Source organism: Hypanus sabinus, chromosome 14 (genome assembly GCF_030144855.1).
Source record: "Hypanus sabinus isolate sHypSab1 chromosome 14, sHypSab1.hap1, whole genome shotgun sequence".
In the NCBI taxonomy this organism is placed as follows: Eukaryota; Metazoa; Chordata; class Chondrichthyes; order Myliobatiformes; family Dasyatidae; genus Hypanus; species Hypanus sabinus.
In genome coordinates, this window is record NC_082719.1 from 6,237,544 (window position 1) to 6,253,664 (window position 16,121).

The following is a 16,121-nucleotide window of genomic DNA, read 5'->3' on the forward strand; positions in this document are numbered from 1 at the left end:
CCGCGAACTCCAAATGTCACTGGTACCTGCATGGTCCGTGACCTCCAAATGTCATTGGTACATGTATAGACCTCGACCTCCATTAGTCATTTATACCTGCATGGACCATGCCCTCCAGCTGTCTTGGTAGCTGCATGGGCCACTACCTCCATATGTCGTTTGTCGCTGCATGGACCGCGACCTCCATATGTCATTTCTACCTGCATGGAACACGACCTCCATATGTCATTGGTACCTGCATGGACCACGACCTCCATTTGTCATTGATGCCTGCATGGACCGCGACCTCCATATGTCATTGGTACCTGCAATGACCGCGACCTCCAGCTGTCATTATTACCTGCATGGACCACGACCTCCAGCTGTCATTGGTACCTGCATGGACCGTGTCCTACATATGTCGTTGGAACCTGCATGGACCACGACCTCCATATGTCATGGTTACCTGCGTGGACCGCGACCTCCATCTGTCATTGGAACCTGCGTGGACCACAACCTCCAGCAGTCATTGGTACCTGCATGGACCACGACCTCCCTATGTCATTGGTACCTGCATGGACTGCGACCTCCATATCTCATTGCTAACTGCATGGACCACGACCTCCATATGTCGTTGGTAACTGCATGGACCACTGCGTCCATATGTCATTCGTCGCTGCAAGTACCGTGACCTCCATATGTCATTGGTACGTGCATGGACCGCGACATCCATATGACATTGGTACCTGCATGGACCAAGACCTCCATTTGTCATTGGTACCTGCATGGACCACGACCTCCGTATGTCATTGGTACCTGCATGGATCATGCCCTCCAGCTGTCTTGGTAGCTGCATGAGCCACTACCTCCATATGTCGTTAGTACCTGCATGGACGACGACCTCCATATGTCATGGTTACCTGCATAGACCGCGACCCCCGTAGGTCATTGGTAGCTGCATGGACCGCGACCTCCAGCTGTCATTAGTACCTGCATAGACCACGAGCTCCATATGTCATTGGTACCTGCATGGGCCACTACCTCCATATGTCGTTGGTACCTGCATGGAACGCGACGTCCATATATCATTGGTACCTGCAATGACCGCGACCTCCAGCTGTCGTTGGTACCTGCATGGACAATGACCTCCAGCTGTCTTTGGTACCTGCATGGACCATGCCCTCCAGCTGTCTTGGTAGCTACATGGGCCACTACCTCCATATGTCGTTGGTACATGCATGGACCGCCACCTCCATATGTCATTTGTACCTGCATGGACCACAACCTCCAGCTGTCATTGGTACCTGCATGGACCACGACCTCCAGCTGTCATTGGTACCTGCATGGACCGCGAACTCCAAATGTCATTGGTACCTGCATGGTCCGTGACCTCCAAATGTCATTGGTACATGTATAGACCTCGACCTCCATTAGTTATTTATACCTGCATGGACCATGCCCTCCAGCTGTCTTGGTAGCTGCATGGGCCACTACCTCCATATGACGTTGGTCGCTGCATAGACCGCGACCTCCATATGGCATTGGTACCTGCAAGTACCGTGACCTCCATGTGTCATTGGTACAAGCATGGACCGCGACCTCCATATGTCATTGGTACCTGCAAGTACAGTGACCTCCATATGTCATTGGTACCTGCATGGACCACAACCTCCAAATGTCATTGGTACCTGCATGGACCACCAACTCCATATGTCATTGGTACCTGCAAGTACCGTGACCTTTATATGTCATTTCTACCGGCATGGAACACGACCTCCACATGTCATTGGTAGCTGCATGGACCGCGACATCCATATGTCATTGGTACCTGAATGGACCACGAACTCCGTATGTTATTAGTACCTGTATAGACCTCGACCTCCATTAGTCATTTATACCTGCATGGACCATGCCCTCCAGCTGTCTTGGTAGCTGCATGGGCCACTACCTCCATATGTCGTTTGTCGCTGCATGGACAGCGACCTCCATATGTCATTTCTACCTGCATGGAACACGACCTCCAAATGTCATTGGTACCTGCATGAACCACGACCTCCATTTGTCATTGATGCCTGCATGGACCGCGACCTCCATATGTCATTGTTACCTCCATGGACCACGACCTCCATATGTCATTGGTACCTCAATGGACCGCGACATCCATATATTATTGGTTCCTGCATGGACCGCGACCTCCATGTGTCATTGCCAGCTGCATGGACCGCGACCTCAATATGTCATTGTTACCTGCATGGACAGCGAACTCCAAATGTCATTCGTACCTACACGGTCCGTGACCTCCAAACGTCATTGGTACCTGCATGGTCCGTGAGCTCCATATGTCATTGGAACCTGCATGGTCCGTGACCTCCATATGTCATTGGTACCTGCATGTACCATGACATCCAGCTGTCTCTGATACCTACATGGTGGGGTGTGTGTGTGGTGGGCTGGGGGTGTTGTTTGTGTGTGGATTGGGGTGGGCTGTGTGTGTGGGGTGGGGTGTGTGTGGTGGGTGTGTGTGTGTGGTGGGATGGGTGTCCATCCAGCTGTCATTGGTACCTGCATTGACCACGACCTCCATTTGTCATTGTTACCTGCATGGACCACGACCTCCGTATGTCATTGGTACCTGCATGGACCATGACATCCAGCAGTCTTTGGTACCTACATGGACCACAACCTCCATATCTCATGCGTACCTGCAAGGACCACGACCTCCATATGTTATTGGTAACAGCAAGGACCATGACCTCCACATGCCATTGGTACCTGCATGGACCACAATCTCCAGCTGTCATTGGTACCTGCATGGACCACAATCTCCAGCTGTCATTGGTACCTGCATGGACCGTGTCCTCCATATGTCATTGATACCTGAATGGACCTTGACCTCCATATGTCATTGGTACCTGCATGGACCACGACCTCCATATGTCATGGTTACCTGAATGGACCTTGACCTCCATATGTCATTGGTACCTGCATGGACCACGACCTCCATATGTCATTGCTACCTCAATGGACCGCGACATCCATATATTATTGGTACCTGCATGGACCGCGACCTCCATGTGTCATTGCCAGCTGCATGGACCGTGACCTCAATATGTCATTGTTACCTGCATGGACCGCGGACTCCAAATGTCATTCGTACCTACACGGTCCGTGACCTCCAAACGTCATTGGTACCTGCATGGTCCGTGAGCTCCATATGTCATTGGCACCTGCATGGTCCGTGACCTCCATATGTCATTGGTACCTGCATGTACCATGACATCCAGCTGTCTCTGGTACCTCCATGGTGGGGTGTGTGTGTGGTGGGGTGGGGGTGTTGTTTGTGTGTGGATTGGGGTGGGCTGTGTGTGTGGGGTGGGGTGTGTGTGGTGGGTGTGTGTGTGTGGTGGGATGGGTGTCCATCCAGCTGTCATTGGTACCTGCATTGACCACGACCTCCATTTGTCATTGTTACCTGCATGGACCACGACCTCCGTATGTCATTGGTACCTGCATGGACCATGACCTCCAGCAGTCTTTGGTACCTACATGGACCACAACCTCCATATCTCATGCGTACCTGCAAGGACCACGACCTCCATATGTTATTGGTACCAGCAAGGACCACGACCTCCACATGCCATTGGTACCTGCATGGAACACAATCTCCAGCTGTCATTGGTACCTGCATGGACCACAATCTCCAGCTGTCATTGGTACCTGCATGGACCGTGTCCTCCATATGTCATTGATACCTGAATGGACCTTGACCTCCATATGTCATTGGTACCTGCATGGACCACGACCTCCATATGTCATGGTTACCTGAATGGACCTTGACCTCCATATGTCATTGGTACCTGCATGGACCACGACCTCCATATGTCATTGGTACCTCAATGGACCGCGACATCCATATATTATTGGTACCTGCATGGACCGCGACCTCCATGTGTCATTGCCAGCTGCATGGACCGTGACCTCAATATGTCATTGTTACCTGCATGGACCGCGGACTCCAAATGTCATTCGTACCTACACGGTCCGTGACCTCCAAACGTCATTGGTACCTGCATGGTCCGTGAGCTCCATATGTCATTGGCACCTGCATGGTCCGTGACCTCCATATGTCATTGGTACAAGCATGGACTGCGACATCCATATGACATTCGTCGCTTCATGGACCCCGACCTCCATATTTCATTGGTACCTGCAAGCACCGTGACCTCCATATGTCATTTGTACCTGCATGGACCACGACCTCCATATGTCATTGCTACCTGCATGGACTACAACCTCCATTGGTCCTTAGGACATGCATGGACCACGACCTCCGAATGTCATTGGTTCCTGCATGGACCATGACGTCCAGCTGTCTTCCGTGCCTGCATGGACCATGCCCTCCAGCTGACTTGGTAGCTGCATGGGCCACTACCTCCATATGTCGTTGGTACCTGCATGGACCGCGACCTCCATATGTCATTGCTACCTGCAATGACCACGACCTCTATTTGTCATTGTTTCCTGCATGGACCACGACCTCCGTATGTCATTGGTACCTGCATGTACCATGACATCCAGCTGTCTCTGGTACCTCCATGGTGGGGTGTGTGTGTGGTGGGGTGGGGGTGTGTGTGTGTGGGGTGGGGTGGGGTTGATGTGTGTGTGTGGATTGGGGTGGGGTCTGTGTGTGGGGTGGGGTGGGGGTGTTGTGTGTGTGTGGATTGGGGTGGGCTGAGTGTGTGGGGTGGTGTGTGTGTGGTGGGTGTGTTTGTGTGGTGGGATGGGTGTCCATCCAGCTGTCATTGGTACCTGCATTGACCACGACCTCCATTTGTCATTGTTACCTGCATGGACCACGACCTCCGTATGTCATTGGTACCTGCATGGACCATGACATCCAGCAGTCTTTGGTACCTACATGGACCACAACCTCCATATCTCATGCGTACCTGCAAGGACCACGACCTCCATATGTTATTGGTACCAGCAAGGACCATGACCTCCACATGCCATTGGTACCTGCATGGACCACAATCTCCAGCTGTCATTGGTACCTGCATGGACCACAATCTCCAGCTGTCATTGGTACCTGCATGGACCGTGTCCTCCATATGTCATTGATACCTGAATGGACCTTGACCTCCATATGTCATTGGTACCTGCATGGACCACGACCTCCATATGTCATGGTTACCTGAATGGACCTTGACCTCCATATGTCATTGGTACCTCCATGGACCACGACCTCCATATGTCATTGCTACCTCAATGGACCGCGACATCCATATATTATTGGTACCTGCATGGACCGCGACCTCCATGTGTCATTGCCAGCTGCATGGACCGTGACCTCAATATGTCATTGTTACCTGCATGGACCGCGGACTCCAAATGTCATTCGTACCTACACGGTCCGTGACCTCCAAACGTCATTGGTACCTGCATGGTCCGTGAGCTCCATATGTCATTGGCACCTGCATGGTCCGTGACCTCCATATGTCATTGGTACCTGCATGTACCATGACATCCAGCTGTCTCTGGTACCTCCATGGTGGGGTGTGTGTGTGGTGGGGTGGGGGTGTTGTTTGTGTGTGGATTGGGGTGGGCTGTGTGTGTGGGGTGGGGTGTGTGTGGTGGGTGTGTGTGTGTGGTGGGATGGGTGTCCATCCAGCTGTCATTGGTACCTGCATTGACCACGACCTCCATTTGTCATTGTTACCTGCATGGACCACGACCTCCGTATGTCATTGGTACCTGCATGGACCATGACCTCCAGCAGTCTTTGGTACCTACATGGACCACAACCTCCATATCTCATGCGTACCTGCAAGGACCACGACCTCCATATGTTATTGGTACCAGCAAGGACCACGACCTCCACATGCCATTGGTACCTGCATGGACCACAATCTCCAGCTGTCATTGGTACCTGCATGGACCACAATCTCCAGCTGTCATTGGTACCTGCATGGACCGTGTCCTCCATATGTCATTGATACCTGAATGGACCTTGACCTCCATATGTCATTGGTACCTGCATGGACCACGACCTCCATATGTCATGGTTACCTGAATGGACCTTGACCTCCATATGTCATTGGTACCTGCATGGACCACGACCTCCATATGTCATTGGTACCTCAATGGACCGCGACATCCATATATTATTGGTACCTGCATGGACCGCGACCTCCATGTGTCATTGCCAGCTGCATGGACCGTGACCTCAATATGTCATTGTTACCTGCATGGACCGCGGACTCCAAATGTCATTCGTACCTACGCGGTCCGTGACCTCCAAACGTCATTGGTACCTGCATGGTCCGTGAGCTCCATATGTCATTGGCACCTGCATGGTCCGTGACCTCCATATGTCATTGGTACAAGCATGGACTGCGACATCCATATGACATTCGTCGCTTCATGGACCCCGACCTCCATATTTCATTGGTACCTGCAAGCACCGTGACCTCCATATGTCATTTGTACCTGCATGGACCACGACCTCCATATGTCATTGCTACCTGCATGGACTACAACCTCCATTGGTCCTTAGGACATGCATGGACCACGACCTCCGAATGTCATTGGTTCCTGCATGGACCATGACGTCCAGCTGTCTTCCGTGCCTGCATGGACCATGCCCTCCAGCTGTCTTGGTAGCTGCATGGGCCACTACCTCCATATGTCGTTGGTACCTGCATGGACCGCGACCTCCATATGTCATTGCTACCTGCAATGACCACGACCTCTATTTGTCATTGTTTCCTGCATGGACCACGACCTCCGTATGTCATTGGTACCTGCATGTACCATGACATCCAGCTGTCTCTGGTACCTCCATGGTGGGGTGTGTGTGTGGTGGGGTGGGGGTGTGTGTGTGTGGGGTGGGGTGGGGTTGATGTGTGTGTGTGGATTGGGGTGGGGTCTGTGTGTGGGGTGGGGTGGGGGTGTTGTGTGTGTGTGGATTGGGGTGGGCTGAGTGTGTGGGGTGGTGTGTGTGTGGTGGGTGTGTTTGTGTGGTGGGATGGGTGTCCATCCAGCTGTCATTGGTACCGGCATTGACCAAGACCTCCATTTGTCATTGTATCCTGCATGCAACACGACCTCCATATGTCATTGGTACCTGCATGTACCATGACATCCAGCTGTCTTTGGTACCTCCAAGGACCACAAACTCCATATGTCATTGGTACCTGCAAGGACCAAGACCTCCATATGTTATTGGTACCTGCAAGGACCACGACTTCCATATGCCATTGGTACCTGCATTGACCACAACCTCCAGCTGTCATTGGTACCTGCATGGACCGTGTCCTCCATATGTCATTGATACCTGCATGGACCTTGACCTCCATATGTCATTGGTACCTGCATGGACCACGACCTCCATATGTCATTGGTACCTGCATGGACCGCGACCTCCGTATGTCATTGGTACCTGCACGGACCACCTTCTCCATATGTCATTGGTACCTGCAATGACCGCGACCTCCAGCTGTCATTATTACCTGCATGGACCACGACCTGCAGCTGTCATTGGTACCTGCATGGACCGTCTCCTCCATATGTCGTTGGTACCTGCATGGACCACGACCTCCGTATGTCATGATTACCTGCGTGGACCGCGACCTCCATCTGTCATTGGAACCTGCATGGACCACAACCTTCAGCAGTCATTGGTACCTGCATGGACCACGACCTCCATATGTCATTGGTACCTGCATGGACCGCGACCTCCATATCTCATTGCTAACTGCATGGACCACGACCTCCATATGTCGTTGGTAACTGCAAGGACCACTGCGTCCATATGTCATTCGTCGCTGCAAGTACCGTGACCTCCATATGTCATTGGTACGTGCATGGACCGCGACATCCATATGTCATTGGTACCTGCATGGACCAAGACCTCCATTTGTCATTGGTACCTGCATGGACCACGACCTCCGTATGTCATTGGTACCTGCATGGACCATGCCCTCCAGCTGTCTTGGTAGCTGCATGAGCCACTACCTCCATATGTCGTTAGAACCTGCATGGTCGACGACCTCCATATGTCATGGTTACCTGCATGGACCACAACCTCCAGCGGTCATTGGTACCTGCATGGAACACGACATCCATATGTTATTGGTACCTGCATGGACCATGACCTCCATATGTCATTGGTACGTGCATGGACCATGACCTCCAGTTGTCTTGGTAGCTGCATGGACCACGACCTCCATATGTCATTGGTACCTGCATCGACCATGACCTCCAGCTGTCTTTGGTACCTGCATGGACCGCGACCTCCATATGTCATTGGTACCTGCATGGACCACAACCTCCAGCTGTCATTCGTACCTGCATTGACCACCAACTCCATATGTCATTGGTACCTGCATGAACCGCGACCTCCATATGTCATTGGTACCTGCATGGACCACGACCTCCATATGTCATTGGTACCTGCATGGACCGCGACCGCTATATGACTTTTGTACCTTCACGGACCGCAAACTCCAAATGTATTGGTACCTGCATCGACCAGAACCTCCAGCTGTCATTGGTACCTGCATTGACCACGACCTCCATTTGTCATTGTTACCTGCATGGACCATGACCTCCAGCAGTCTTTGGTACCTACATGGACCACAACCTCCATATCTCATGCGTACCTGCAAGGACCACGACCTCCATATGTTATTGGTACCTGCAAGGACCACGACCTCCACATGCCATTGGTACCTGCATGGACCACAATCTCCAGCTGTCATTGGTACCTCCATGGACCGTGTCCTCCATATGTCATGGTTACCTGAATGGACCTTGTCCTCCATATGTCATTGGTACCTCCATGGACCACGACCTCCATATGTCATTGGTACCTCAATGGACCGCGACATCCATATATTATTGGTTCCTGCATGGACCGCGACCTCCATGTGTCATTGCCAGCTGCATGGACCGCGACCTCAATATGTCATTGTTACCTGCATGGACAGCGAACTCCAAATGTCATTCGTACCTACACGGTCCGTGACCTCCAAACGTCATTGGTACCTGCATCGTCCGTGAGCTCCATATGTCATTGGCACCTGCATGGTCCGTGACCTCCATATGTCATTGGTACAAGCATGGACTGCGACATCCATATGACATTCGTCGCTTCATGGACCCCGACCTCCATATTTCATTGGTACCTGCAAGCACCGTGACCTCCATATGTCATTTGTACCTGCATGGACCACGACCTCCATATGTCATTGCTACCTGCATGGACTACAACCTCCATTGGTCCTTAGGACATGCATGGACCACGATCTCCGAATGTCATTGGTTCCTGCATGGACCATGACGTCCAGCTGTCTTCCGTGCCTGCATGGACCATGCCCTCCAGCTGTCTTGGTAGCTGCATGGGCCACTACCTCCATATGTCGTTGGTACCTGCATGGACCGCGACCTCCATATGTCATTGCTACCTGCAATGACCACGACCTCTATTTGTCATTGTTTCCTGCATGGACCACGACCTCCGTATGTCATTGGTACCTGCATGTACCATGACATCCAGCTGTCTCTGGTACCTCCATGGTGGGGTGTGTGTGTGGTGGGGTGGGGGTGTGTGTGTGTGGGGTGGGGTGGGGTTGATGTGTGTGTGTGGATTGGGGTGGGGTGTGTGTGTGGGGTGGGGTGGGGGTGTTGTGTGTGTGTGGATTGGGGTGGGCTGAGTGTGTAGGGTGGTGTGTGTGTGGTGGGTGTGTGTGTGTGGTGGGATGGGTGTCCATCCAGCTGTCATTGGTACCGGCATTGACCAAGACCTCCATTTGTCATTGTATCCTGCATGCAACACGACCTCCATATGTCATTGGTACCTGCATGTACCATGACATCCAGCTGTCTTTGGTACCTACAAGGACCACAAACTCCATATGTCATTGGTACCTGCAAGGACCAAGACCTCCATATGTTATTGGTACCTGCAAGGACCAAGACCTCCATATGTTATTGGTACCTGCAAGGACCACGACTTCCATATGCCATTGGTACCTGCATGGACCACAATCTCCAGCTGTCATTGGTACCTGCATGGACCGTGTCCTCCATATGTCATTGATACCTGCATGGACCTTGACCTCCATATGTCATTGGTACCTGCATGGACCACGACCTCCATATGTCATGGTTACCTGCATGGACCGCGACCTCCCTATGTCATTGTTACCTGCATGGACCGCGACCTCCCTATGTCATTGTTACCTGCATGGACCACGACGTCCATATGTCATTGGTAACTGCATGGACCATTGCCTCCATATGTCATTCGCCGCTGCATGGACAGCGACCTCCATGTGGCATTGGTACCTGCATGGACCGCGACCTCCATTATTCAATAGTAACTGCATAGACCACTACCTCCGTCTGTCATTGCTACCTGCATGGACCATGACCTCCAGCTGTCTTTGGTACCTGCATGGACCATGCCCTCCAGCTGTCTTGGTAGCTGCATGGACCACGACCTCCATATGTCATTGGTACCTGCAAGGACCAAGACCTCCATATGTTATTGGTACCTGCAAGGACCACGACTTCCATATGCCATTGGTACCTGCATGGACCACAATCTCCAGCTGTCATTGGTACCTGCATGGACCGTGTCCTCCATATGTCATTGATACCTGCATGGACCTTGACCTCCATATGTCATTGGTACCTGCATGGACCACGACCTCCATATGTCATGGTTACCTGCATGGACCGCGACCTCCCTATGTCATTGTTACCTGCATGGACCGCGACCTCCCTATGTCATTGTTACCTGCATGGACCACGACGTCCATATGTCATTGGTAACTGCATGGACCATTGCCTCCATATGTCATTCGCCGCTGCATGGACAGCGACCTCCATGTGGCATTGGTACCTGCATGGACCGCGACCTCCATTATTCAATAGTAACTGCATAGACCACTACCTCCGTCTGTCATTGCTACCTGCATGGACCATGACCTCCAGCTGTCTTTGGTACCTGCATGGACCATGCCCTCCAGCTGTCTTGGTAGCTGCATGGACCACGACCTCCATATGTCATTGGTACCTGCATGGACCTCGACATCCAGATGTAATTGGTAACTGCATGGACCACTGCCTCATTATGTCATTCGTCACTGCATGGACAGCGACATCCATATGGCATTGGTACCTGCGTAGACCACTACCTCCATATGTCATTCGTCGCTGCATGGACCGCGACCTCCATATGGCATTGGTACCTGAAAGTACCGTGACCTCCATATGTTATTGGTACCAGCAAGGACCACGACCTCCACATGCCATTGGTACCTGCATGGACCACAATCTCCAGCTGTCATTGGTACCTGCATGGACCGTGTCCTCCATATGTCATTGATACCTGAATGGACCTTGACCTCCATATGTCATTGGTACCTGCATGGACCACGACCTCCATATGTCATGGTTACCTGAATGGACCTTGACCTCCATATGTCATTGGTACCTCCATGGACCACGACCTCCATATGTCATTGGTACCTCAATGGACCGCGACATCCATTATTCAATAGTAACTGCATAGACCACTACCTCCGTCTGTCATTGCTACCTGCATGGACCATGACCTCCAGCTGTCTTTGGTACCTGCATGGACCATGCCCTCCAGCTGTCTTGGTAGCTGCATGGACCACGACCTCCATATGTCATTGGTACCTGCATGGACCTCGACATCCAGATGTAATTGGTAACTGCATGGACCACTGCCTCATTATGTCATTCGTCACTGCATGGACAGCGACATCCATATGGCATTGGTACCTGCGTAGACCACTACCTCCATATGTCATTCGTCGCTGCATGGACCGCGACCTCCATATGGCATTGGTACCTGAAAGTACCGTGACCTCCATATGTTATTGGTACCAGCAAGGACCACGACCTCCACATGCCATTGGTACCTGCAAGGACCACAATCTCCAGCTGTCATTGGTACCTGCATGGACCGTGTCCTCCATATGTCATTGATACCTGAATGGACCTTGACCTCCATATGTCATTGGTACCTGCATGGACCACGACCTCCATATGTCATGGTTACCTGAATGGACCTTGACCTCCATATGTCATTGGTACCTGCATGGACCACGACCTCCATATGTCATTGGTACCTCAATGGACCGCGACATCCATATATTATTGGTACCTGCATGGACCGCGACCTCCATGTGTCATTGCCAGCTGCATGGACCGTGACCTCAATATGTCATTGTTACCTGCATGGACCGCGGACTCCAAATGTCATTCGTACCTACACGGTCCGTGACCTCCAAACGTCATTGGTACCTGCATGGTCCGTGAGCTCCATATGTCATTGGCACCTGCATGGTCCGTGACCTCCATATGTCATTGGTACAAGCATGGACTGCTACATCCATATGACATTCGTCGCTTCATGGACCCCGACCTCCATATTTCATTGGTACCTGCAAGCACCGTGACCTCCATATGTCATTTGTACCTGCATGGACCACGACCTCCATATGTCATTGCTACCTGCATGGACTACAACCTCCATTGGTCCTTAGGACATGCATGGACCACGACCTCCGAATGTCATTGGTTCCTGCATGGACCATGACGTCCAGCTGTCTTCCGTGCCTGCATGGACCATGCCCTCCAGCTGTCTTGGTAACTGCATGGGCCACTACCTCCATATGTCGTTGGTACCTGCATGGACCGCGACCTCCATATGTCATTGCTACCTGCAATGACCACGACCTCTATTTGTCATTGTTTCCTGCATGGACCACGACCTCCGTATGTCATTGGTACCTGCATGTACCATGACATCCAGCTGTCTCTGGTACCTCCATGGTGGGGTGTGTGTGTGGTGGGGTGGGGGTGTGTGTGTGTGGGGTGGGGTGGGGTTGATGTGTGTGTGTGGATTGGGGTGGGGTGTGTGTGTGGGGTGGGGTGGGGGTGTTGTGTGTGTGTGGATTGGGGTGGGCTGAGTGTGTAGGGTGGTGTGTGTGTGGTGGGAGTGTGTGTGTGGTGGGATGGGTGTCCATCCAGCTGTCATTGGTACCGGCATTGACCAAGACCTCCATTTGTCATTGTATCCTGCATGCAACACGACCTCCATATGTCATTGGTACCTGCATGTACCATGACATCCAGCTGTCTTTGGTACCTACAAGGACCACAAACTCCATATGTCATTGGTACCTGCAAGGACCAAGACCTCCATATGTTATTGGTACCTGCAAGGACCACGACTTCCATATGCCATTGGTACCTGCATTGACCACAATCTCCAGCTGTCATTGGTACCTGCATGGACCGTGTCCTCCATATGTCATTGATACCTGCATGGACCTTTACCTCCATATGTCATTGGTACCTGCATGGACCACGACCTCCATATGTCATGGTTACCTGCATGGACCGCGACCTCCAATTGTCATTGGTACCTGCATGGACCGCGACCTCCCTATGTCATTGTTACCTGCATGGACCACGACGTCCATATGTCATTGGTAACTGCATGGACCATTGCCTCCATATGTCATTCGCCGCTGCATGGACAGCGACCTCCATGTGGCATTGGTACCTGCATCGACCATGACCTCCAGCTGTCTTTGGTACCTGCATGGACCGCGACCTCCATATGTCATTGGTACCTGCATGGACCACAACCTCCAGCTGTCATTCGTACCTGCATTGACCACCAACTCCATATGTCATTGGTACCTGCATGAACCGCGACCTCCATATGTCATTGGTACCTGCATGGACCACGACCTCCATATGTCATTGGTACCTGCATGGACCGCGACCGCTATATGACTTTTGTACCTTCACGGACCGCAAACTCCAAATGTATTGGTACCTGCATCGACCAGAACCTCCAGCTGTCATTGGTACCTGCATTGACCACGACCTCCATTTGTCATTGTTACCTGCATGGACCATGACCTCCAGCAGTCTTTGGTACCTACATGGACCACAACCTCCATATCTCATGCGTACCTGCAAGGACCACGACCTCCATATGTTATTGGTACCTGCAAGGACCACGACCTCCACATGCCATTGGTACCTGCATGGACCACAATCTCCAGCTGTCATTGGTACCTCCATGGACCGTGTCCTCCATATGTCATGGTTACCTGAATGGACCTTGTCCTCCATATGTCATTGGTACCTCCATGGACCACGACCTCCATATGTCATTGGTACCTCAATGGACCGCGACATCCATATATTATTGGTTCCTGCATGGACCGCGACCTCCATGTGTCATTGCCAGCTGCATGGACCGCGACCTCAATATGTCATTGTTACCTGCATGGACAGCGAACTCCAAATGTCATTCGTACCTACACGGTCCGTGACCTCCAAACGTCATTGGTACCTGCATGGTCCGTGAGCTCCATATGTCATTGGCACCTGCATGGTCCGTGACCTCCATATGTCATTGGTACAAGCATGGACTGCGACATCCATATGACATTCGTCGCTTCATGGACCCCGACCTCCATATTTCATTGGTACCTGCAAGCACCGTGACCTCCATATGTCATTTGTACCTGCATGGACCACGACCTCCATATGTCATTGCTACCTGCATGGACTACAACCTCCATTGGTCCTTAGGACATGCATGGACCACGATCTCCGAATGTCATTGGTTCCTGCATGGACCATGACGTCCAGCTGTCTTCCGTGCCTGCATGGACCATGCCCTCCAGCTGTCTTGGTAGCTGCATGGGCCACTACCTCCATATGTCGTTGGTACCTGCATGGACCGCGACCTCCATATGTCATTGCTACCTGCAATGACCACGACCTCTATTTGTCATTGTTTCCTGCATGGACCACGACCTCCGTATGTCATTGGTACCTGCATGTACCATGACATCCAGCTGTCTCTGGTACCTCCATGGTGGGGTGTGTGTGTGGTGGGGTGGGGGTGTGTGTGTGTGGGGTGGGGTGGGGTTGATGTGTGTGTGTGGATTGGGGTGGGGTGTGTGTGTGGGGTGGGGTGGGGGTGTTGTGTGTGTGTGGATTGGGGTGGGCTGAGTGTGTAGGGTGGTGTGTGTGTGGTGGGTGTGTGTGTGTGGTGGGATGGGTGTCCATCCAGCTGTCATTGGTACCGGCATTGACCAAGACCTCCATTTGTCATTGTATCCTGCATGCAACACGACCTCCATATGTCATTGGTACCTGCATGTACCATGACATCCAGCTGTCTTTGGTACCTACAAGGACCACAAACTCCATATGTCATTGGTACCTGCAAGGACCAAGACCTCCATATGTTATTGGTACCTGCAAGGACCAAGACCTCCATATGTTATTGGTACCTGCAAGGACCACGACTTCCATATGCCATTGGTACCTGCATGGACCACAATCTCCAGCTGTCATTGGTACCTGCATGGACCGTGTCCTCCATATGTCATTGATACCTGCATGGACCTTGACCTCCATATGTCATTGGTACCTGCATGGACCACGACCTCCATATGTCATGGTTACCTGCATGGACCGCGACCTCCCTATGTCATTGTTACCTGCATGGACCGCGACCTCCCTATGTCATTGTTACCTGCATGGACCACGACGTCCATATGTCATTGGTAACTGCATGGACCATTGCCTCCATATGTCATTCGCCGCTGCATGGACAGCGACCTCCATGTGGCATTGGTACCTGCATGGACCGCGACCTCCATTATTCAATAGTAACTGCATAGACCACTACCTCCGTCTGTCATTGCTACCTGCATGGACCATGACCTCCAGCTGTCTTTGGTACCTGCATGGACCATGCCCTCCAGCTGTCTTGGTAGCTGCATGGACCACGACCTCCATATGTCATTGGTACCTGCAAGGACCAAGACCTCCATATGTTATTGGTACCTGCAAGGACCACGACTTCCATATGCCATTGGTACCTGCATGGACCACAATCTCCAGCTGTCATTGGTACCTGCATGGACCGTGTCCTCCATATGTCATTGATACCTGCATGGACCTTGACCTCCATATGTCATTGGTACCTGCATGGACCACGACCTCCATATGTCATGGTTACCTGCATGGACCGCGACCTCCCTATGTCATTGTTACCTGCATGG